This window comes from Meleagris gallopavo, chromosome 1 (genome assembly GCF_000146605.3).
Source record: "Meleagris gallopavo isolate NT-WF06-2002-E0010 breed Aviagen turkey brand Nicholas breeding stock chromosome 1, Turkey_5.1, whole genome shotgun sequence".
Taxonomy (NCBI): domain Eukaryota; kingdom Metazoa; phylum Chordata; class Aves; order Galliformes; family Phasianidae; genus Meleagris; species Meleagris gallopavo.
In genome coordinates this window covers 131,384,460-131,407,892 of record NC_015011.2, presented here as the reverse complement: position 1 = coordinate 131,407,892, position 23,433 = coordinate 131,384,460, and positions in this window count along the sequence as shown.

Below are 23,433 nucleotides of genomic sequence, written 5' to 3'. Positions count from 1 at the left end.
AAAAAAAAAAAGTTATTTTCTAGACTTTTGCACTTATTATTTGAGAGGATGTTCTGGAAGCAAATCTCAACTTCTCCAGGTTTGTTTTTCTTTTCTAATATCCACTGGCGGCTTTTGCATCGTCCTACTCGATTGTAAGTATGATTTCTTTCCAGGGATTTAAAAGAGAGTATAAGAAAACTGGTAGTGGGCAAGGGAAGTGACTCGTGCAGGGAGATCAAGGAGAAACCAACTGGAAAGGTGTATTTATTCCCTAGATCACCAGCCGTGAAAATGACACCATCAGTATTTTTATTGACATGGATACGTATGAGCAACTACTATGAATACTGAACCAAAGGGAAGCGGTGAAATGGCTCTTTTCCGTGCACAGCTGACCAAGCACCGGGAACAGCAGCCAGCTCTCATTCACACAGTGCATATGGATTGCACTTGGTGAGCAGCTGTTTTTCCAAATGAGGCTAAAATGAAGTTGGGTTGGGGTCACAGTCCTACTTGATCCCCTGAAGGAGCTGAAAGGTAGAGTGGTGTGGCCTTTTGAAGGTTCATAGCAAGTCTCATCTGCCACTTGTTGCCCCCTTGCTTGGCTCTGCTTGGGGATGGAGAAGTTCCTCATTCCTCACCAAGCCAAATAATCATCACCTCTCTGCCAGCTGCCTAGAAGCAAAACAGCACTGGAGTAAACTGCTTTAATTCTCTACATGCAATTAATTGTCAGTAAAATCCAAAGAGCACTGACGCCTAGACAATATTGGCTACCTGTACTTTGTAGCTAGTTGATGTCAATCCAGCTCCCTCCTTGCCTTAAGTCTATCTACTTCCTACGCCTACAGGGAAATAAAACCAAATGCTACTGCAGTCCAAAACATGTTTTCAAGCACATGAGTGTCTATATATGGTTCATTATTTCAGTCTGAGATTGTAAAATTGTTCTCACAAATGAAAAACAATTCATTAGATGAAGAGACCTCAGTACATGTCGAGTCAAGTATTTAATGACAAAGACTGTGTTGTGTTTCTTTGACTGGTCAAACCTTAGAAATTGCACCTTCAGTATAAGAAACTTTTGGAGAAATTGCTTTGAAATCCTTGGGTCAGGTATTTTTCCAACCATCCCACTGCTGCTAAGGAGTTTACCTGAACTTTTTGTTCGTGGAAGACACTTCTCCAGAAGACCAGGTTACTGGTAAAGGCAATTATTACTGGTTATTGCTTGTGGTATTTTGAAGAAAATGGACTTCTGTGGTGGGCATGGCTTGTGTTCCAGAAGGATTCCTTCTGATGTAAGGGTTGCCACTCCTAATCAGATGACGTGAGTTTGTGTTTACCGGCTCAAAATCAACTCTTGGCACCAGCCACTGAAAGATAAAAATGAAGTTGTGGAAGTTAATTACATGCTCAACTCCTGCATTCCCAGCCTTCTGTCAAGTTTATTAAGACAGAGCTTAGGAGAAATGCAAGAAAACCATGCTTAATCTACTTACCCAAGACTAATTCCAAAGGGTTTCTCTATCTATCTCTATATTTAGTTGACATACTGTAGATGCTTACCTAATCCATGCAAACTATCCTGATGTTTTGCTAAGCCCTCTGTGGATCTTTAGTCTCTTTGTGCCAGGAATGTCTTTTTGAGCCTGGATGGGCAATGATCAACTCTGGGAATTTGTTCAAGTACTGAACTTTATCATACCTTGTTGATTGTACTCTTACAATCATGCAGCTGGTAACTGCTGCTTGCACAACATTACCTAATTTTGTTTTGGGACTAGATAATGAGGGCAAGGATGTAATCTGAGGATGCTGTCATGCAATGAAGCAAGGTAGCCTGTGGCAGAAAGTGAGGGACTCCATGATTTAGAAGACCAAAGAAATAGTTATAGGAGAAATAAGACTTTTTGGGATGCTGTAATCTAAATGTGCTTTTGAAGAGATGTCTGACTATTTTACTGTTTTCACTTCTGCTCCACTGAAATAAAAAAGTAGATTTGCTTTTGATTTCTCAAGTTCTTAGAAAATACTTCTGTTCTTTCACCTGTTCTTTTCTTCCTTAGTCGATGAGTATTTTGGCTTGTCCAGGGACCAAGCAGGTGGGTGACAGAGGGTGCTAGGCAAAGCATCCACTTGGATCTTAACCAGTGGCAACTTCTGACTTCTCCTCAGAGCCAGGAAGTTTAGAAAAACCCAGGTCTGGTCACTTGGAATTCAACAATGGCTTGAGATTTGGCTAGGGAGAGCACTGGAGAGGAGAATTGTGGCTTGACAGAAATCCTCATGTTTCAGAAGATGATTGATATGTGTTTGGAGAAAAAAAAAGGAAAAAAAAACACAACAAAATGCATATTAAAAATGCAGATAATTCAGTAGTATTTTAGTTCTGTTCCAGTTAAGTAAGTTCCCAATATTTTATGGCATCTGTGTGCTTTTTGACAACGAAATTGTTTTGCATTAATCTTTTTCATCACTATTGAAATGCTTAAAGCTGATATATCCAGAAATCACGCTTTCTTAAATGAAAACACATTAATTTTACTTTTAAAAATGAATAATAAGAGCAACTACTTCATAGTACCTAGATTTCTTCAAATGCAGACTGATCACACTCCAATTTGTAGACTGCATGTGCCAGCTACCTAAGGGTTGTCAATTAAGTTATGCTATAAAGGCACAGCACTTAAGGAGCTGTCAATCAAGCCTGTTGTGAGAGGTTTCAAGAGTCATTATTCCAATGGTATTTATTGAATATAAAAATAAAATTTACATGAAAACACCAAATACAGTTGGATCATATTTCATTTTATTGCAAGAACGCTTTGCAGTAAGCACAGAAGCAGTAAGGATGACATCACCAGAGATCATTTCTTGTAATTCTGTGCACCTAGTTTGTTCCTTTGGACAGCTTTCCTTCTTCATCAAAGAAGGTGCTGCCCTAATCCCACTGACTTCATCACAGTTTGTATCACAGCTCCAAATCTGTTTCATCTTTTCTTCAAAGGCCAAGTGGTAGTATTCTTTTTATATTTTTTCCCTTCACGACTTATGTATATCTTTGAGCAATGCAAAGCTTTTTGGGGAGCATTCCTTTCTGCATCGCTATGTTCCAGCTCTACCATAATTTATGTGCTTGAGTAACCCCCATTGAATTTGCAAACAGTTCTCAGAAAGTAGGAGAATTTCTATGGATGTAATTTGGAGGCATTTGAAGACTGTTTTATTCCACATGGATGCCAGAATCAGCCCAAAGAGATCCAAATACAGTGTCTGGGCCTATTTTTAGTTGGCAAGTGCTTTTAGACTCTGTAATGTCTTTGTCATTTGTCTACCATAAGCTTTGCCTCCATATGTTTATCACTGTTGCTGATTCAGTCTTTCAATATTAGAATCATTTAGAGCTGTGCTTTCAACTAAAGCTTGCATCGGAGCTTTTAGGCAAATGTCACTACTGATTCTAGAAGCAGCTTAGGGTCAGAGCTGACATTAGATCCTTAAGGTGTGTCTATACTGCTAAATAAAGGCGGCCTTACACTGGCCTAGAGAATGAGTGACCTTGCTTGAATCGCATCAGCTCTGGTTAGACCTTCCCTGAGCTACGATGCTGGATGGAGCAGCCTGAAATAGAACCAGAAATAGAAATAATCTCCCTCATCCATAGACAGAGAAACAGTAGTTTTGTCTCTTAATCACATAGAAATGTATTGTTATTCCCGTTACTGAGCCTTCTCAGTAACTTCTCATTTCTGATTTTTCTAAGTACAGATTTTCTGTGTGCACGTATTCAGAATAAATGGAAGAAAACAGTAATTTCTCAAATCATACGTACTTCCCAAGATTCCCTTACAGATAGGGAGTAGACATTGTAAGTCCTGCCTACCTTACCAGATAACCAGAAAATGCATCTTACTGTGTTCCCTCCTGGGACGATGCCAACAATTCAGCTGTATATGGTTTATGGATGCTATTTGAGGTTGTGAACTCCATATACGTCTTTGTCAGACTGCAAGTGCCATCTTGTTTTTAAAGCTGGGATTTGTCTTTCTACAGCTTCACATTTTTCCTGCTGAATTGAAATTTCATGCAGGGTGCAGGTGCAGAGCAGCAGTTGGTGCCCACAGGCTATTCCATGGAGCACCATGTTCCTACACGCTGTTAGCCCTGCCAAGGAGGTCAGGTTGTTGAGGACGTCATCACCTTGGCCACAAACTGATCTGGCAAGAGACTGTGTTTACCTGAAAGCTGAATCTGGATTAAAGAAGAAGAAAAAAAGCACCAAATATGCTGTTACTTTCTGACCACTATATTCAAATAATGAAAATAATCTGGTCAGTTTTCTGCTCTAGTTTTCTTCCCAGAAAGTATCAGTTTATGTGTCTGTATTGAATCCAGTTAATGACGTTGGTGTCATTAGCTTTCCTTTATGCTAGACAACTAAGAGAATAAATGTTTTCATACCTGTTACAGTGTTTCAGGTAGAAAATAATGCTTTATGTTAGAAAGTGAAGGCTATAAAATGTCCAGCAAAAAAAAGTGTCTCTGTCTTAAAACAGATGTCCTCCCCAGGTGCTCCCTCAAAGGAACTGCTGGGATGTTTTTGGCTTCTCTGTTATTACAGCAATGAGGCACTACCTGCAGTCTATGATATAGATGCCAGCATATGACGAACCAGCCAGCAGAACACTTGAAAAAGATGCTTCCTGTACTAGTCCCACGCAAGAGCTTTGTCTGCAGTAGCCTTCTTTGAGTAGGTCTGAAGGGGGAAGTAAGCACAGGAAGCTTCTTCAGCATTCACACGTGTGCAAGAGCTAGCCTGAAGCAGTGCTCTGCTCTTCATGAGTGGGGCTGGCAATTAATAGGTGGGCCTTCAGGCATTGTATACTAGCCTTGAGAAACTATCAGCCACTGTCTACTAAAGTTGCTTGGGAATTTCAACTTAAGAGGGTGAATGGTGCAGTCAGGAGCTAACCCATAAAATAGCACATGTATTTGAGATGATTATAAGTATCAGTAGAAACGGCATGAATCATCTCCTTACACATGATAATCTAATATGTATGTCGGCCTAAATCTGAACATCTGCAGCAAATGTATTTCTCAGATTATGATAATTCTCTTACAAAATAGGAGGCAAAATGGGAGAGAAAGTTTGCAAGAGCTTGGGGGAAAGAGAAAGGACTTTGCAACTTCTATGGGCATAGTCACAAACTGGCTGATTTACTTACATGTTGATGACATATCTCATGTGCCATTTATAATGAGCTGTCAAAACCCAACTGAACATGGTTGGCTGGCAGCAAATTATCCTGAACCTTGCAGAGGTAAGTGGGCTTCAGCTTATTTTAAAGGATTCCAGACATTTTGTCTCTTTGGTCAAGCCTACCCAATCATTTATAATAAGTTACATGCAAAGGTCAAACTGTACTGAAATATAAAATATGGTTAAAATAAATCAGATTTAACCATTTCAGTTTACTTAGGTAAAAGGCAAAGCAACATGAAAAAGTTTGTTAAATATCTCCTGGGAGAGGATATCACTGTCCCCCATTAAGTGGACTGTGAGTGCTAGTTTTCTGGATAGACTTAAACAAACAAACAAACAAAAAGAACAGAAGCAAACAGGGCTTTCATCAGGAGTTTTTGCTGCGGTTTAGAAATTCTGAGCTTAACTTATAAATTAGAAAACTCTCTGGTGATGGGCTTTGTCCCAGTTCTATTTCTTTCAGTGGACAATACACTGGAGAGCATGGAAGAAAATATGGAATTATTTGGTAAAGTATTTCTGCACTCAGGATAGTGCTGTGGTCACTTTTTGAACATCTTTTGGTAACTTTCGAGCAGGGAGCCTCACAGTGAAGACCAGACTTGGGAAAACGAGATGTGGTTTTGCCACATCGACTTTGAAAATTTCTGCAAGTGATACATAGTTTAATTGTTACCTTAATTATTTATGGAGATTTATTGAAATGGGTTTTTACACTTTTCTGCTGAAAGAAGTTAGCAGATACGCAGATCTAAAGACTGGAAAACCAATGTGTAAAGCTGTAGTGTTTTTAGAGATACGACGTCTAACTTATTCTTCTTCCTCTTTTTCTTCCTTTTCTAATTTTTCTTCCTCTTGAAAAAGAGTTATTAATTTATCTCATATATGAATATACCATATATTTTCAAAACTCTGTTTTCCTTAGTGCTCTCTAGTCAGAGCTGTAGTCCTATATTTAACTATGATGCTATTATTACTGTGCCAAAATGCCACCAGAGAATAGCTTTCCTTACAGTACCTTTCATTATTTGTTACCATAACTTTTTCTGTTATCTTTGAGTTACATTTTCAGATTGCATACACTACAAGACAGCACAGCACTATTAGCCCAGAGGTCTTAAGTTGTAAATTTGAAAATATTTTCAGAATCTTTAACCTTATTCAAGAGGAGAAAAATGTGTTTCACCTGTCACTTAAATATTCATCACATCATAATCTGTTTAGTCTGGAGAAGAGGAGGCTCAGGGCAGACCTCATTGCGCTCTACAACTTCCTAAAGGGATACTGTGATGAGGAGGGATTTGGCCTCTTCTCCCAGGCAACAAACAGGACCCGAGGAAATGGCCACAAGTTGTACCAGAGGAGGTTTAGATTAGACATAAGGAAAAACTTTTCTCTCAGAGAGAGAGTGGTCAGGCACTGGAATGGCCTGCCCAGGGAGGTGCTGGAGTCGCCGTCCCTGGCAGTGTTCAAGAGGCGTCTGGATGAGGAGCTACCAGATATGGTTTAGTGCTTGTGGTAGCATGGTTGGACTAGATGATCTTGTAGTCCTTTCCAACCTTGTGATTCTATGATTCTGTAGCCAGTGGTGATCTCATTGATGAGCTCAGTAGAGTTGCTTAAACTAGTTTACATGGCTTTGGAAGACACTGTTTCATTTTTCAAGATGTACTTTGGATTCATTGCCTTTACCTGTATCATCAGATCTTCTGTGTCTTCACAAATGACTTCTAAAAGGATTCAAGATTTCGTACTCAATATGCCTAATCTGTCTTATCTTCCATTTATGGTTTAGAGCATTAGCAGTCAAGTTATACAATCAAAATGAGTAAAAAAAGTGAAGTGGTTGACGTTTGAAAATTGATCCATTTTATTTTAATTGCTTATTTTCAAATCATTTTCTATCTGTGTTACCATTGGTTAGATAAAGTATTTTAAAATACAAGCACATGTCTTCATTAAGATAATACAGTTAAGACCTAGGATGCACACTTAGAATGGAAAGTTTAACAGAAAACCACACAAACTATGGTTGCTTCAAATGTGTGATAAGAAGTTCAGCACTCATGGTCTTGTTTGGAATAGTATTTTCTATTATTTTCTGGAAAACATCCCACTAAAAAATGTGCTGTTTACACCAACATATTCAATGCTCGCTTATTCTAACCCAAGTAAGATTATAACCATAAATCAAATACAAGAATAAAAATTGAAATTAATATCCTCTCTTTTATACCTATTCTGTGCTGGTTTCTTAATTTATATCAGATGGAAGTCAAATGTTTTTAAAGAATCAAAATGAGTTTTTTAAGAAGATGATTCACCTTCCCTAAATAAACTTTTCTTTATACTTCGGATTTTATGAATACAAGATTGCTGGAATATTTTGGGTATTTTGGGTAGCTGAAAGTGAATCCAAATTCTTGAACCTTTTTCCATATTTCATCTCTTATTTTTAATACTACTGTTTTATTTGTCTTTGGAAAAATCTAGAATCTTTTGTGACACAGCAATATTCTCACTCTATGATAACAAACTGTCATGATATTATTTATGGTAGATTTTCTTGATTTAGATCAAAATCTGTTTTTTAGATTTATTCTGTTGCAGTGATGTACATAGTACATTACGAGTAATTCCAACACAAAACAATGAGGATTTCTGTCTTTTAGTTAATATTTAAAGCATTTGTTATTGAAAGAAATGAAGTTGAATATACACAAAGAAAAGAATCAGATCTGAATAAAGTATAACGGGAAGCTAACAAAGTAGGCTTTCTCTTAAGTGACAATTCCAAAATATGGATGGAGATGATGATAGCACGGATGCCTATGGCAGGAAAGGAAACTACAAAGGATCAGAACGTATAGGTAGAAGACAAAAAGTGGGCATAGATTTACTGTGTATCTGAAACACGTAAGTAAATGAGACTTAGAGGAAAAACTCTTGTTCATAAATGCACGGAAACAACTTCTTGAATGCATAGATGGTTGCTTAATCAGAGTTTCAAAACTTAATGTCATAAATACAAAATACAGAGGAATTATATTTAATTCAGCAATGCAATCCAAGTGGCAAAATTATCTTAAAATGTTGAACAATTATTTTTTCTTATCTTTCCTCAAGTAAATATCTGGAAAAACTTATGAAGGAAACATAAGAAAATAAGTATACTCATAAAATGAATTTATTGAATATTTCATTTGCCAAGTAGGCTATCACTAAGCAGTCGCAGAGAACTCATTATTACTTGGAAAGCATGTAATACCTTATTATTTCTGGGAGCCGTCTTGGTATGGCAGTGCCATTGTAAGAGAAATATCTCCTACCTCTCAAAAATAAACAAGAAAATTAGCCAAGTTGAATGTTTCTGTAGACAGAAGACTTTTGTTTGAGATGTTTTTGCACATCAGCCCTGAAAAAAGAGTTCACCAAATTACATGTTAATGATGAACACAGGAATTTCATTGGGATTTTTTCTTAAAATTGAGGATACAGTTTTGGGATGTTTACCATACAAAAGGGATGATTTAAAGTATGTGTTTTTGAAACAAACATATGTTTTTCCTTCATCTGGTAACAGAGAAGATTGAGTAGGGTTTGTGTAATTCCATGTTACAAGTACAAAAATTGTGCAAAGTAAAGAAGTAGACTATGTTAGTGTTAAGTTGTCCAGAAAGCCACATCAACTGTACTTTGCACTTCACATTTTATAATGCCAGAAGTCAAATGTATAATACAAAATTTCCAGAAGCTGAACTATAAGGTAATTAGGATAATTAGTGATATTTCTCTCCAGGGATCGAGCTCTAATAGTTAAGGAGTAGCTTGATGTTAAAATAAAAATTCCCTATGCAATGATTAATTAAATACAATGAATCCAGGAGATTTATTGCATAGCACTAATGCACATAATTCTACTTTCTTTGGGCCACAGTATACGCTTGTTATCAAACACATATTTCTTTAGCTGAAGTTGAGACAGCAGCAGAATACTGCAACTACTGAAATGAGCACCTTAGTGGGAAGATCCTTTTGTTTTCCATATTGCCTGCAAACCCATGCTCCATGGTGCTTTCCCTTGCATTTCTGGAAGCCACCAAAAAAAAAAAAAAAAAAACCTACGTATGTTATTTTCATCAATAAATAATTCAGAATAACACCAGCACCCTGGGATTGTTCTCCAGGGGCATGTCAAAGCCCCCTGGCTATCTTAGAGCAAGGAAGGAATATGGTGTGGCTTGCGCCCACCTTCTCGCTGTCTCCAGACCTTTGGTGAACAGCTTCTCACACCTGACCCTGAATTTCTGCAAAGTCCAAGCAGACCTTCAGTTGGCAGATCCTTAAGCAGTGATACAGAATCAGAGAATCACAGAATAACCTCAGTTAGAAGGGGCCTATAAGGATCATCGAATCCAACTCTGTTGGCAGTGGTAGGCCAAACGTCCCATGACTTTTCTGGTACTGAGGCTAACTGTCACAAAGTGCTTTACAACTGTGTAGAGTCTCCACTGTTCAGCAAAGAGCCATCACATCCAAAACATCTGCAGAAAGTGGTGCCAGTGCTGTGCTAATTCTTGAATTATGCTTGGCAGAGGCCTAGTTGGCACAGACCAAAACTGTGCCAGGAGCTATTCTAGTGGTGTAATAATTTAACAGTATAGCTGATGTGTTTTGATGGCTCAGTGCTGAGCCAGGTTAGTAAATTGGAGTGGCTTCATCAGGATCTCTGAACTGAGGACGTTGCTGGCTGCTTGCTGTGTTAGGTGATGGTTAGAGATAAAACAGGGCTTTTTCAGAACCTTGTTTTCAGACTTCTTAAATCTGCAAGGGCGGACTCAATTAAAAGACGCCTCGATAAACAAATGGGCACAGGGCAAGTCCAGCTCCTCTGAAATTCACCTACTGACAGGCAACTCCTCTTTAAAGAAGTGACTTCTGATTCAAGTCCTTCTGCTCCTTTTAGTTGATGCACTCTGACAGTGGGCAAACAGCTTAAAGGCCAAGGCAGTTGGTCTGGAGTTCAGAGAGTGTGACACTGAAGAAGACATCCAAAGTGTTTTCATTCTCCAATCATCTTAACTGACTCATCAGAGTTATTTGAGTTATATTAGGTTAGAGAAACATGATTATGATGTAGTGATAAAGCTTGTTTCTCCCAGGGAGTTTATTTGTGATATGTTTGTTCTCTTTGTATGTTCTATTTGTGGTGTATATTTTTACTATGTAGATGATGCAGTGTTAGAAGCTGCTTTCCACACAGTTTATTCTGAGATTGTATGCCATAACATTGCTTATACCGATATGAACGTTACTTGAGCTTACACTGGAAGAGAAATAGCTATCTCAACTGGATAGTAAAACAGCTGATTACTTTCTGAAGCACCTCTTTAAATCAGAAATCCTCTCAATAAAATGCCTTTTAAAAATCCTTTTAATATTAGAGCATACAACAGTTAATCACCTTCAAAAACTGCAGGTCAGGTGGTAAAAGTAGGCAAATGTTCCTCTTTTCACTGGTTACTTCATTGTTGTTTGAGTTCTAACTGCAGCTTTGGCTTAGCATTTTTAAATGCCTTCATTAATAATGAATTCACTATGATTTTTTTTTTTTTTTGGTTAAAATTAAGAACAAAGACAAGATGTCAAAAGCCTCCTCTCAGTCTAGACTTGCTTTTTTTTTTTTTTTGCGTATGGACGCAGAACATTTGATGTCATTCCTGAATAATGCTGAACAATGTTTTATCCATCAGAGTTATCCAAATACAAGCAAAGGGCAACTCCATATTTCAATGACCTTCTGACTAAGTCCTTTTGCTGGAAGGTCAGGTCCACATGATATAGAAGTATAACACATTACAAAAAACAAAGTGCTGTAAGCGCTCCCCACTCTACTTATCCTCTGGCATACATACACTAGCAATGACTTTGAACACATACCATTCTTTTCCCAGAGTGAAAAGAAAAAAAAGACAAAAAAGAAGATTTCAGTTTGCAAAACAGGTCAGTAAGTCTGACAGTTCATTGCCAAACTAAACAAAAAGCACTAGCCAGCCTTTTCTAATGGAAATCTATGTTTGGGGAACTGAATGCATTTTTTATTCACTAAAATGGACAGCCTGAGTTTTGGAGGTGCTGAGTTGATGCAAATTCTGCATGTTTTTCATCCTCAAGAATCAGGCTTTGCTGTCTCTATGTGGAATGTAGTCACCCAAGTTTGACAGTTTTGGCTCTAAGGTTTAACTTGACTGAAAACAAACTGGCTTCAAAACTGTAGGGGAGGTTAGCAGCAGCTGCTCAAACCCATGTATCCAAGGAAGTAAATTTTAAAATGTCAGATGGGTTTCTTCTCATGAAGTCAACCAGCAGTAAGAAGGAACACAGGCGTACCTGTAAGAGTAAAACCAGACCACATTACTCTGCTTCTTGCTCAGACAATGTTTCTGAGCCCCCCTGCCCTCTGTCAGGGGCTCAGGTGTACTGATATACTGGGAGCTGAGTCTTGTTGTGTTCATAACATCTAAGGTTTAAATACTGCTCTCTTCAGTTCTCAGCAGAGGAGATATGCACCTGACATGATGATAATCTTTATATCATCGCTTTTCAAAATAAATTAATACTTCTAGAGAAAGCATGAGCTGCACAAACTGTAGCATACTGGTAGGGCATTGCTGTAAGATGTTTGCAAAGCTTTCTGCATCTGCAGATACAGTGAGGTTCAAGGTGAAAAAATAAAGATATTTAGCAAGCTTTCCCATTGATTTTGGTACTTTTCAAATTCAAAAGCTGAGAGCAGAATTAGTGAGCCTTTTGGATTTAAGTATGTGAAATTCTAGCACAACATTATCTTTCAGTAATGGAAAAAATAGAAATTAATATTAAAATGATTCTACATTCAAGAAGTGCAAATCTGTCTTCAAGTTCATTTAGCAAAGTGACATTTAAATTACTGTGAAGAATTGTGTGCGCTATATGTTATTTGTAATTTCACAACATGTTGGGATGAGATTGTCCTGGATTCAGCATGTGATTAAACTGATTATATACCACATATACACGGTATGTTTCTTATTCAGTCACAATCAAAATACCATTTACTTTTATTAATATAATAATTTAGATGTCATAAAAGAAATCTCAGTTAAATATTTTTTAATTTCTATTCATAGCCTCTTCATTTCAACAATATTAACAAATTCAGACCTCTCACCTAAAACAGAGATTCTACTTTTCCCATCCCCGTGATGGCTGACATCTGCTAGGATGACCCCTTGCACCTATGAGCAAAGCACAACTATGTACAAGCGAACGACAGACAGATGCTCCTCTCTAGTTGTAAAGAACTTTAAAAATATGCATGAGTGCAGAAGAGGGCACCAAATACTAACCAGCAAAGCAGAGACTGTTTTTCTCTCCTTAACACCCGTGCTGCATATATTTTCTTTACCTCACTCCCATCCTCTGCAGATGCATATGTGTCTTAATGCTCAAAATAGGTCTTATCACTTAAGTTTGATTTAAGTTTGAGTCCAGGAACACTGAAATCCACCATCATTCAGGCTTGTTGATCTTCCTTTTATGCTCTGAAAGAAAGGGGGGTGGGAGGGTAGTTACGGCAAATAACCAACAAAAATATTAATATAACACTTGCTGGAATGGAGTGCATCTCCCCTGATCAACATATGTAGTGTTGGACAGCAGAGGTCAAAGCTACTAAACATGGACACCCATATTTCAGTTCCTGCTGTGTTTGCTGAGCCCATCCTGGGCATTATACAGAAGACTTTTAATATAATGCTAAAACCGTATGGTTAAAATAACAGCAGGAAATTCCAAAGTTAAGGTTTTAGAGGCAATATATTAATGGGATTATACTGCACAAGTGTGTTCTGCGTTTTTTATTGCTTCTGTAGTTACAATATATTATCTGTTACACGTGCATTCTGACCCACTTTTTCCAAGTCAGAATTGAAGGTGTAGTCAAGGTTTTGTCACAGCAACCCAGGGACTATTAAGTATCATACAATGAGGATAAAGTGCAGGGGTAGGGCAGAAGACAGAAGTAATGGCTGCTCTACCTGCCCGTGGGATTCCTGTTGTCACTGGTGACAGAATGAGATTCCTTCTTCATCCTTCTCTGTTTCTGGCCCCTTGTATGTTGCACTTCTTTGTACACTATGGCTGAATATCTATAGTCTGATCAATTCATAACTCCCATGGAAAAAAAGGAATCACAAATTACGAGTCCCTTTGGGCTTAGACAAGTGTAGCTTTCTTCTGGATTAACAGAGCACTGAAATATGTGGGAATTAACTGCCTAGCTTGTGACGTATGAAAGCAGAGCTCTTAAACATGTGCAGTATGCTTTGTTTTGGTGTCTAGGAAACTTCATGTTTGAAAGCAAAGTCAATGGCAGATATTGGACATGAAAGGCAGTTATGCTGTGCTTGTTCAGAGACTCAAGAAACAAGCTAACTAATGTTTTTGGGAAAGAAAAAAAAAAGTTATGAATCAGCAAACAAAAAAAATGTTTTATGGAAATGCAGACAACTTCATTGGCATTAGAATATTTGTAACATTCAATGTGTGGGTGATTATTTTTTATCTTCCTGTCAGTTTCTTTGTCTAAAAATATGTGCCCAAACAGACATGTAAAAATGTATTCACACTTTTCCATACATAGAATTGAAATCTGTACAACACCTTTTCATTGAATCTGCATGTTGTTATGGCTATGCCTACATGTAACTCAGATGTATGAAGACCTGGGGGACAACATAAGGGCTATTAAGTAAAAGTCAAGATCTTTCAAAATCTAGAAAATTCACATAACATAGACATCTCTGTAGACTAACAGTTGTGCTTAGAGACCGCTGACAGTAAAATCTTCAATAAGAAGTACCTATCTGTAGGGTTTTAATTCCAGGGACTCCTACGTGACCACTGAGGGATTTCTGAGGGTCTCTTCCAGGCTTGAGAAGGTAAAGGAGGCTCAGATAATACTCATGCAAGCATGAAAACCAAATCATGGAAAGTTGAGTGCCACTCAAGTCTGTTTTCATTGCTACTGAAAAATACTCTTCAGTTTGCATTTTGTATTTTTTAATTCTCTTTTCAAGCTCCCACCTCGGTGCCTGTATTGATTCTGTGATTCTGTGATTGCTTGCTTACATTTTCCTGGATATTCGCTGTCTATTCCTAATCAACCCGTCATCACTTCCATTATTTGACTCTTGCACCTAATTGCCACATGAAGACACAATTCCTGCACTCCTATCGCATTTCCAAATAAGCACTCTAAGCCTCTTCTTTAAACTTCCACTTGGGAGGAATTCCCATCAGATATCTGTAAACTTACGTCATTCCCTGCTTTGAAAGCACCCTGTTGCCTGCAACACACATGACAACAATCAGACAACAGGTGCACCAAAGCTCCTGACCATGATGTTAAACAATGTTGGCTGACTTTCTCTGCATTTCCTTATCAACATCCATATTCCCACTGATGTCTCTAGCTTTATCTTTTGTGGTTTGTTGGTGCAGCACCTCATCTTGCAGCACAATGTGTGTTCCAGATGCAAATATAAGACATCATACTGGGACCAGATGGTCTTAAGCAATGACAGTATTTCCCTCTGTGGAAGACAGTCTGCCATTTCCTTTGCTGGGTTTCCAGGCTGCTGCTGGAGGAGGAGAGGGCTAGTTCAGGTGCCTTTCTGACCCAAAGCACCGCACGATGTGTTCCCAGGAAGGGAAGTGATGGGCGTGAAGGCTGAGGAGGGTCAGGTCACACTTTCTCACTGCTATAATGGCCACTGGTCAATGAAAAAACTTAAAACTTTCCTCCACAGTGCTTTTTAGGAGCCCACTCTCAGATGAAGTAGCATCTACTATATTCTGAGAAACACCAGAAAAAATAGACTTGACTAAATCTTTCTCTACTACACTGCTCTCCCTCCTCAGCGTTTTGAAGCTGAGTCACTTTTTGTTTGCTGGAGGAAGATTAAACAAATAAACCCACCAACATTCAAGAAATAGCACAAGTCATTGCAAGGCCATTCTTTCTTCCATCCTGGTTGTGTCATTCATGCAATTTTGTCAGTGTTCCTGCATCAAAAATACTAGAATGGTTGTGACATTTTAACATTACAAAACTCTGAGCAGTTCCTTGCTAGATAATTGTGAGATTTTTCCCATAGAGTGTCTGAGACACTTATGACAATATTATGGAGGGAAATCATGGCATTTTTAAGCTGCACTGCTACCATTACAGGAAATAAATGGAAGGGGGAAGACAAGCAAAACCAACCCAACAGCCAGCACTTGGAAAATTATTTGGTCATCTGTTACAGTTGTGGAGTAATAGTGTCTTCCAGAAGCCTGTACCTAGTTCATCACCCACAGATTTTGTTCTTGCTGTTCACAAAGTCGAAATGCTTCCAACAACTCATCCCAGAGCATGCATTTCATTTGTATCTGATTCTCAAAGATACTGAATTAAAACTAATTTGAAATGAATGATACCTGACTGTTGCAATGCAAGCATCTGTAGCTAAGCCCTGGATCTCTCTTTGATTTATTGTTTTGGCTGCCTGATAATCACATACAGTGAAAAGATGTATTTCTTCTCTGTCTGTTCAGTATTCAGATTACATAGCTAGCCAAACACAGTTGCCCAAACATCTTTACTTTTGTGGAAATATGCATTTGAGCGTGGGAAGCCCAGTCAGTTCATACAAAACGACAAGTTGTCTTCTCTATTCTTTTCCTTAACCAGTGTAAGTTTTGTCTAAAACCATAATAGATGCAGACAAGGAGAAATAACTACTAGGCTTCTAGTTCAAAGGCCATAGAAATCAGTGAGACATCTTCCATTGCCTTCCATGGACCCTGGATTATATCCCAAAAGCTGACCTTTGACTTAGCAAAGACGGTTATTTACCTTTTGTTCAGTTTAATGATGTTTAATGAACTTGTCTGAGGCATGTTTGAGCAGTCCTAGGATGGTGTGAGCAGGAAATACGCTCAGCACGAATATGATTTAAGGAGATAAAAGTTATCTGGCATTTTTTTAAGATTAGCTCACACCATCATTTTTTTTTATTTTTTTCTTAATCCAGATGCAGTTAGCTGTTACAGTTGTGTTAGCCATCTGGTACTATAGTCTTTGGCTGAAAACAGAAGCAATATGTATCACCACTGGTTTGTGTTTCCAGGAAAAAAAGAATGCTGTTTTTATGATCATCCATTCATTTGGTATCAAGTACATTTCACACATGAGTTAACTGGAGACCTGCAGTTGATATATTCTGTGGTAAGAAGAGGAGCTTTGTACGGCTAATGGTAGAAGCAGAGATGTAGAGAGAAAGGTTGCATTTTCAGTGTAACTGAATATCATATCATTGGGTTTTTTAGCATTCTGTTCACAAAAGATTCTTTATTCAGTGACACAATGTCTGGTATAACAAAACGTTTTGTAGTACTTTCTGGTTTTGCAGTTCAAAGCAGAGAACATCTTCATCCATACTGTTTACTAAGCATTAAAACATTTGCACTTACTTTCCACAAAACCTCACAACAAACTCCTGGTAACTTATTGCTGTATATTTACACACTTAAAAACAGCATTTTACTTTATTCAAGCACCAAATGTATGAGGAGAAAAAAAAAAAAAAGAACAAGTATTAGAGAACAGAAAGAAAACCATGAAGTCAGTAGGCACAGTGACTGCTCCACTCTCTCCAAGGAGACATAAAGTCTTTACAGGAAGAAAAGCAGTATTGTTGCCATACCACGCAGTAAGGGACTCCCAGATCTCTGTATGCTCAGTCTCCTAGAGTTAGGAGTTCGAACAGGGGGAATGGTTTTAAACTAAAAGAGGGGACATTTAGATGAGGTACTGGGAGAAAGTTCTTTACTCAGAGAGTGGTGAGGCACTGTCACAGGCTGTCCAGAGAATCTGAGCATCCCTAGAGGTGCTCAAGGCCAAGTTGGATAGTGCTCTGGGCAGCTTGATCTGGTGGGGGGTAGCCCTGCTCATAATGTGGAGTTGGAACTGGATGATTTTTAAGGTCTCTTCCAACCCAAGCTAATCTATGATGACTACATGATCATAATTAGATGCGGAGTTAGGAAGTGATACAGCCCAAAAAGAATGCCCAGCTATTGACTGCTTGACAATGCTTGCATCATTTTTCTGTAGGATAGATTACAGCTCCATCATTATTATCCATTAAATCATTCTCTACCCCCTCACTCCCTCCCCCCAGTCTATTTCAACCGAACAAACTTGTATTTCTAGCAGATTGATATGAGAGTCAGAGAATCACAGGATCAGAGAATCGTAAGGGTTGAAAGGAATCTCTGGAGATCATATAGTCCAACCCCTTGCTAAAGTCCCCTCATCTCCCAGTTACGTCCATGATGACCTGTGGTCGAGAGGGTCACTAGTGCAGCTCAGGTCCCAAAAAATTGATTTAAGTGAGGATTTTCCCTGTGCCTTGTGAATCAGCATAAGAGATGCCATACCCTCATGGCCCCCTGTCTGCACTTACTGTCTGGAAATTTACTCGAGTGCTGTTGGTGGCCAGGAGATGCACATGGCCTTTTCTTCAGCTGTTACTCAGCTAAGATTGATCCTGCATTCCACGGTGTTCAAACACTCATCTATATCTTCTACATGTCATCCAGCTATTGTGCACTTTTGGTACCTGTCACCTCAGTATCTAAATCCTAAAGGAACAACTTAAGCAACTGCTGGGAAAGTGGAACTGGGAACAAAATACTAAGGAGGCTGGTAATCCAACCCACTGAGACATCTGAAATGCTTCCACAAAGGTATATATGCGTATAAGTACTTGAATAGCTTAAAGGATCTGGGCTTAGAGGCTGATGTGACTGTGGAAAATAGCTCCTACATCACTTATGCTTTATTGAAAAAAAAAATACTAATAAGTTGTTGAATACAGAGAAGCTTCAGATATGCTACAAATATATATAGCTGCACAGGCTTCTCTGAGCAACAGTGAGTGATACCAGCTAATGTAGCTGCTCACATCTGCAAGAATGAGCAGATCATGTGGCCCAGTAATCCACACTCCTAAAACACTACTGGAAGCATATAAGTATTAGGAGCTCACGTGATGACAGTGAGAATTTGCACTGAGAATTAGAAAAGTCTGTCACATAGCAGGCAGATGAGCAGACAGCTTGGTCCACTTTGTGCATTAAGATCTAATAGGTCATTCTGTTTCTCCACAGGTGAAACCATACAACTGGTTGAGAGTGGTCCTGTGAGGTGTTGTGCTGTGGTGCAGGGGTGCACTTGCCCTCCTTGCTGCTTTCTGCTAGGCACAAGTGGAGGTAAGAGGTGAGCTCCCTGCCCAGCTCTGCTCCTCCCTCAGCTGTGGGCTGCAAGAGTGACACAGAGGTGAGACAGAGAGACAGATACATTTGGGACTGACGCACACGCTCTGTCCTTCCCATCACAGCTGCATCTAGCCCTGCAGTGGGCCGTGCCCCCTCCAAATGTTCAAGTCATTATGGCTTTGACAAATCCAATATATATAGGAGGATCTCCAGGCAAAATCTGTACTTCCAGAAAACGAGATTCCTATACCATCTGCAGCTAATTGTTTCATACCCTATTCTCCTCCCTCCTGCTGGGCCCACTCAAGGCCTGCTGAGCCCATCACTTATGCTGGTTTTACACTGGAGTAGCTCCACTGCCTGCAGGAGCCGGGCCTACAGGAGGGGGATGTGGGGATGAAGGAGCACCCATCACTGGGATGCAGCCCTAACCAAGGCTGTGATGAGGGGAAGGTTCTTGCTGCTCCTACACCAGGCCATCAGGCTGGGACAAGAAGAGACCCAAAGCAAAGGGCTGCAGAAATGTCCTAGCTCACAAGCCAGCAGTGACTGGCAGCATTTCTCCTCATTCAAAGTTAGAGGAAACTACAGAGCTCAGCAGCAATCTCGATTCTAGAGCCTCATTGAAACTCTAGACACACATATCTGACAGATACAACAGAGATTAATGAGGCATGGCCAGAAGTTTGATTTTTCTGTCAAGTGCTCCCATCCGTTTTTAATAAACAGAGGAACAACATAAACTCCAGTGCCTGCTCTCTGCCACTTAAACCAGGCAGGTTGCTTTTGGTGCCACATGTGTCTGAGCTGGGTTTTGACTCTGTGACAAATGCTGTGAGGGAAGGATGGCATTTTTCCCCCCACACATTGTCCTTTTTGTGGGTACTTGTGATCAGTTTTTGCTCCTCACATGGTGTTTCTTCTCTCCTCAGCATGGACTGTCTGGAGTTGTACCACTAAACTAAGTATAATACTCTGTTTACAACTAAATGGGGTCAATTTAGTGGAGTTGGTGGGTTATCTGAGCACATAAATACCTAGAAAGCCCACTGCTTTTTTTTAAACAGCTCTCCGCGTGATTTTTATGGGGTTTTGGAACATGGCTTCCTCATCCCTCCCAAGTGCAGTAGGCTGAACCAGATAGCACAGAGCCCGAAGGCTATGTTTATGCTTCCCGTGCTCCTGGTTACTTACATTACAATCAGGCATTGCTCTCATAAAATAATAATCAGTACATAGCCATCTGAATTTGTTGGGGATTCATGGCAAAGCAGTCCCTGAGGATTTTATGCCACATAAATGCATGTGAGAATTCCTCTGGTTTCATTTCTCAGAAAGCGTGATAGAAGCCACAGACAAAACAAGAGGTTATCATAGAATGGTTTATACTCCGAGGTATTCATGAGAGGGAGAAAAGGCAGCATGAGCAAGCTGCCATAAATCTGACTGGCCACAGAATGTCACTCTCGCTCCATGCAAATAAAACTGAAAGGAAATTTACCTGGTAATATAAAACCCAAGCCTTAAGGAAGCTGGGGAAGCTCTTTCCTTTAGAGGAGGGAAGCAAGTCCTGCAACTATTTTTTCCTGTGGAGAAGGAAGAGGGAAAGATGCAGGGTGCCAGATGTCCACCCCATGTTGAGCCTGGCACGCACAGAAAGTCCCAGCCCTTGCTTCAGGACCTCAGCCTCCCCCTGAAACCACTTAGTTCCCAGCAGGATGCTGGCTGCGTGGGATGTCCTTCCTGCGTGGCTGTGAGATCAGGGCCACAGAAACATGGCGCATGTTATTTCAAAAAAAGCTGGTCTTGAGAAGAAAGCATGAAGTAAAGGCTGCCCTGTGAATGAAATTGTCATTGACTTGATGCTACCTACAACTGAAAATGCCACTAAATTTAATAAACTGATGCTTAGCATTAATTGCTCCTGAAAAGAATTCACCATCAGGAGGAAACAGTATCAATCAAACAAACAAACAAAACAACAAAAAGCACCACAAATCGTTTCGTTTTCAGTCAAGGCTTCACTGAGTGAAAAGAAGAGGTCTGTGGCTTTCTCCGAGCCAAGACCTCAACTGGATCAGGAGACGAAGGCCACCCTTTTGATGGAGGGTCCACACTGCCATGCCTTCTCAACGTGATGCCACCAGCACCAGGGCACCTCTCAGTTGTCTTTTGGGAAAAACCTGTTCCTGATGTCCAAACTGAGACTGGGGCAGCAGAGCAGAGATGATCTGACTGGAGAGCCATATCTTCTCCTTTCCAGCTTGATAGTGCTTCTCTGGAGAAGATGACAGAATTTTTAATGGATTGGTCTGTAGTCTGCTGGAAATACGCTTCTACAGATTAGCAGAAGTGAAAATAAATGGTTTTCTGCTCTTACTTTGCAAAGTTACAAAAACTTTTTCTGACTTGGATTGGCCCCAAAAGTGGAAATCTTTGGGGGAAAAAAGAATGAGTAAAGAATAAAATACGAAATTTGGATCTGAAAGAACCTCATTCTGAAAAGTTTGCCTTTGGTAAGCTTTGAAGTGTTTTGACTTAAGTGTTTTTGTTTTTGACATTTTTAGAGTAAATTTACTTAGATTTCAAAACAGAAGATTACTTCCAGCCTAAAAATTACATCTTTTCTTTTGAAAGTACAGAAAGAGAATATTTTGATCATTTTAAAAACATTCCTCAATTGTGTGTGAATATGGCATATTCATTAAAAAAAATCTCCTCCTCCCTAAGGCTTTGATTTTGACAAAACCACATTTTTCAGTGAAAAACATTTCCCAGAACACTTTCCAATTTTCTGTGATATTTACATCTGTTCTTCTCTGAGAAAGTGTCACAGCTGTAGATCAACAGGAATCGCATAGCACACAGTTGATTTGTGGTCAAAGTAATATTTCTAAATCAACTTGCATTTAAGAGTAGTGAATAGTACATGTCCGTATACCATCAATGTATCATAAGGATTTTGTGCGCTTTTATATTTTTTACATTTCTTCTGCATAATTATACACGATTCATGTGTAATTGTCATTTTTACAATTATTTTACATAATTACATGTTATTAAGCTAAAATTTGGGCAGAGTTAAAGATTGCGAGCCAGATCCTCAGTGTTTCAGGCGCCTACCCTGATGCCATCATCTGTCTCAGGAGCTGGGCAAATTGGTTCTGAAGGGACTTCTGTCCTCCAAAATTAGGAGGACAGGTTCACTATACAGAGCTGTTAAGTAGCAAGGAAAAGGAAATGGTCTCTGCTACTCATGTCCTGAGCTGCAGCTTTAGGCTTATTGCTGTTCAACATGATCCAGATGAGACGTGGAGCATCCAAGGAACCAGAAAAAAATTGGCAGAGGTTTGTTCGCCTACATCCATTCCTGCTTTACCTTCCTCTTCAGCCCCAAACCACAGGCACTCAGGTGCAAACCCACTCACCAAGGGGCTTCTGTTTCATCACACAGTATTGATTCCTCTGGCAAGAAATCAGAATTTGCAATGCACTTGGGAAATCACAGGAGGAGTGGCCCAGAAGGCTGTGATGACGTAGTGTTTTCTCCACCACCACCTTCATCAGGTTGCTTTCTACTGTGGAGGCAAAGGCTAAAGCCAAGTTTAGCTCCCCAGCTTCTCTAGCACCCACTTCCTGGCTTCTCTTCTGCTCCTCTGGGGGAAGTGAGGTGTTTGGGGTGGATGCACACACACATCCTGATGTGTTTTAAGAGACGTGGTGGGCCCATTAACAGTTCCTACCTGTTTCCAGGCTGGCAGGGGGAGGCTGAATGGCTCACTTCATGGGCCTGACGTGATTTATGTAAATCATAAAAGGCGGTGCGGTGACCTCGCGTGTGCCCAGCACTCCCCACGCACGTCCCCGGGCAGCGGGGCTCATATTTATAAACAGTGCCATATTCATGGCAGTGTAACCTGCTCTATTCACTCTGCCAGCGCAGGGCGGCCGCCACACAAATGAAATATTATTCCCTGCTGTGTGCACTGCATTTTTCCATCGGCTGTGTGTTTTCTTTCATGCTCTGCCCTCGCTGACAGTGAAGTTGTCAGCTGCTCTCCCCAGGCAGGGGCTGGGGCAGAGGGATGCTTTTGCTGCCATTTCCAGGGAAGCACGGTGACCCCAGCAGGGAGAGGAGTTCGGCCTGCTCTGGGGAGTGAGGCACCTGGCTGTAGCTGAGCCAGATGGAGTTTTCTACCAAAGCCATCTCTCCTACGTTGTTTTAAGATGTTTTTAATTCAGCCTCTGAAAAGCTCATTTCTGGCTCATGGATTAAGAGAAAAATGTCTTCTCTCCCAAAATAATCACAGTAATGAACTCAATAATAAAAGCAGCGTATCACCCTTCTGTTGTTTTGTTGGTTTTTTTTCTATTCATATTTTCTTTTTGCCACTAATTAAAAAAGAAGGAAGGAAGTCTTAACGGTTTTCAAAATATCTTGTTTAAGGTTGTGTCTGGTTTGTTATCTCCCCAGCTTCTGCTGTTTTGAAAATGTCGTTTCTCTTTTGCATTTTCTCATCAAGATGTTTATGGTAAATATTAACTGACGAACACGTCAGGAAAATCAATAGCTGGAACCCTGTCAGTCTCAAAGGAGGCTGCGTGAACTCCTCGGCCCAAAGCTCTGGAGGAGAAAGAGCTCTCTATTGCCTTTACTGATGGTAAGGGAACAGCGTCTCATAAAAAACTCTATTCCTGCAAACTGCAGATGTGTGCTTCCTCTGGTGGCAATTGGACTGGATCTAAACCACAGAGCCCAGCATGCTGCCTGGCTTATGGGTTTGGATGCAGGTCTTGGCTGAATCCTGACCGTG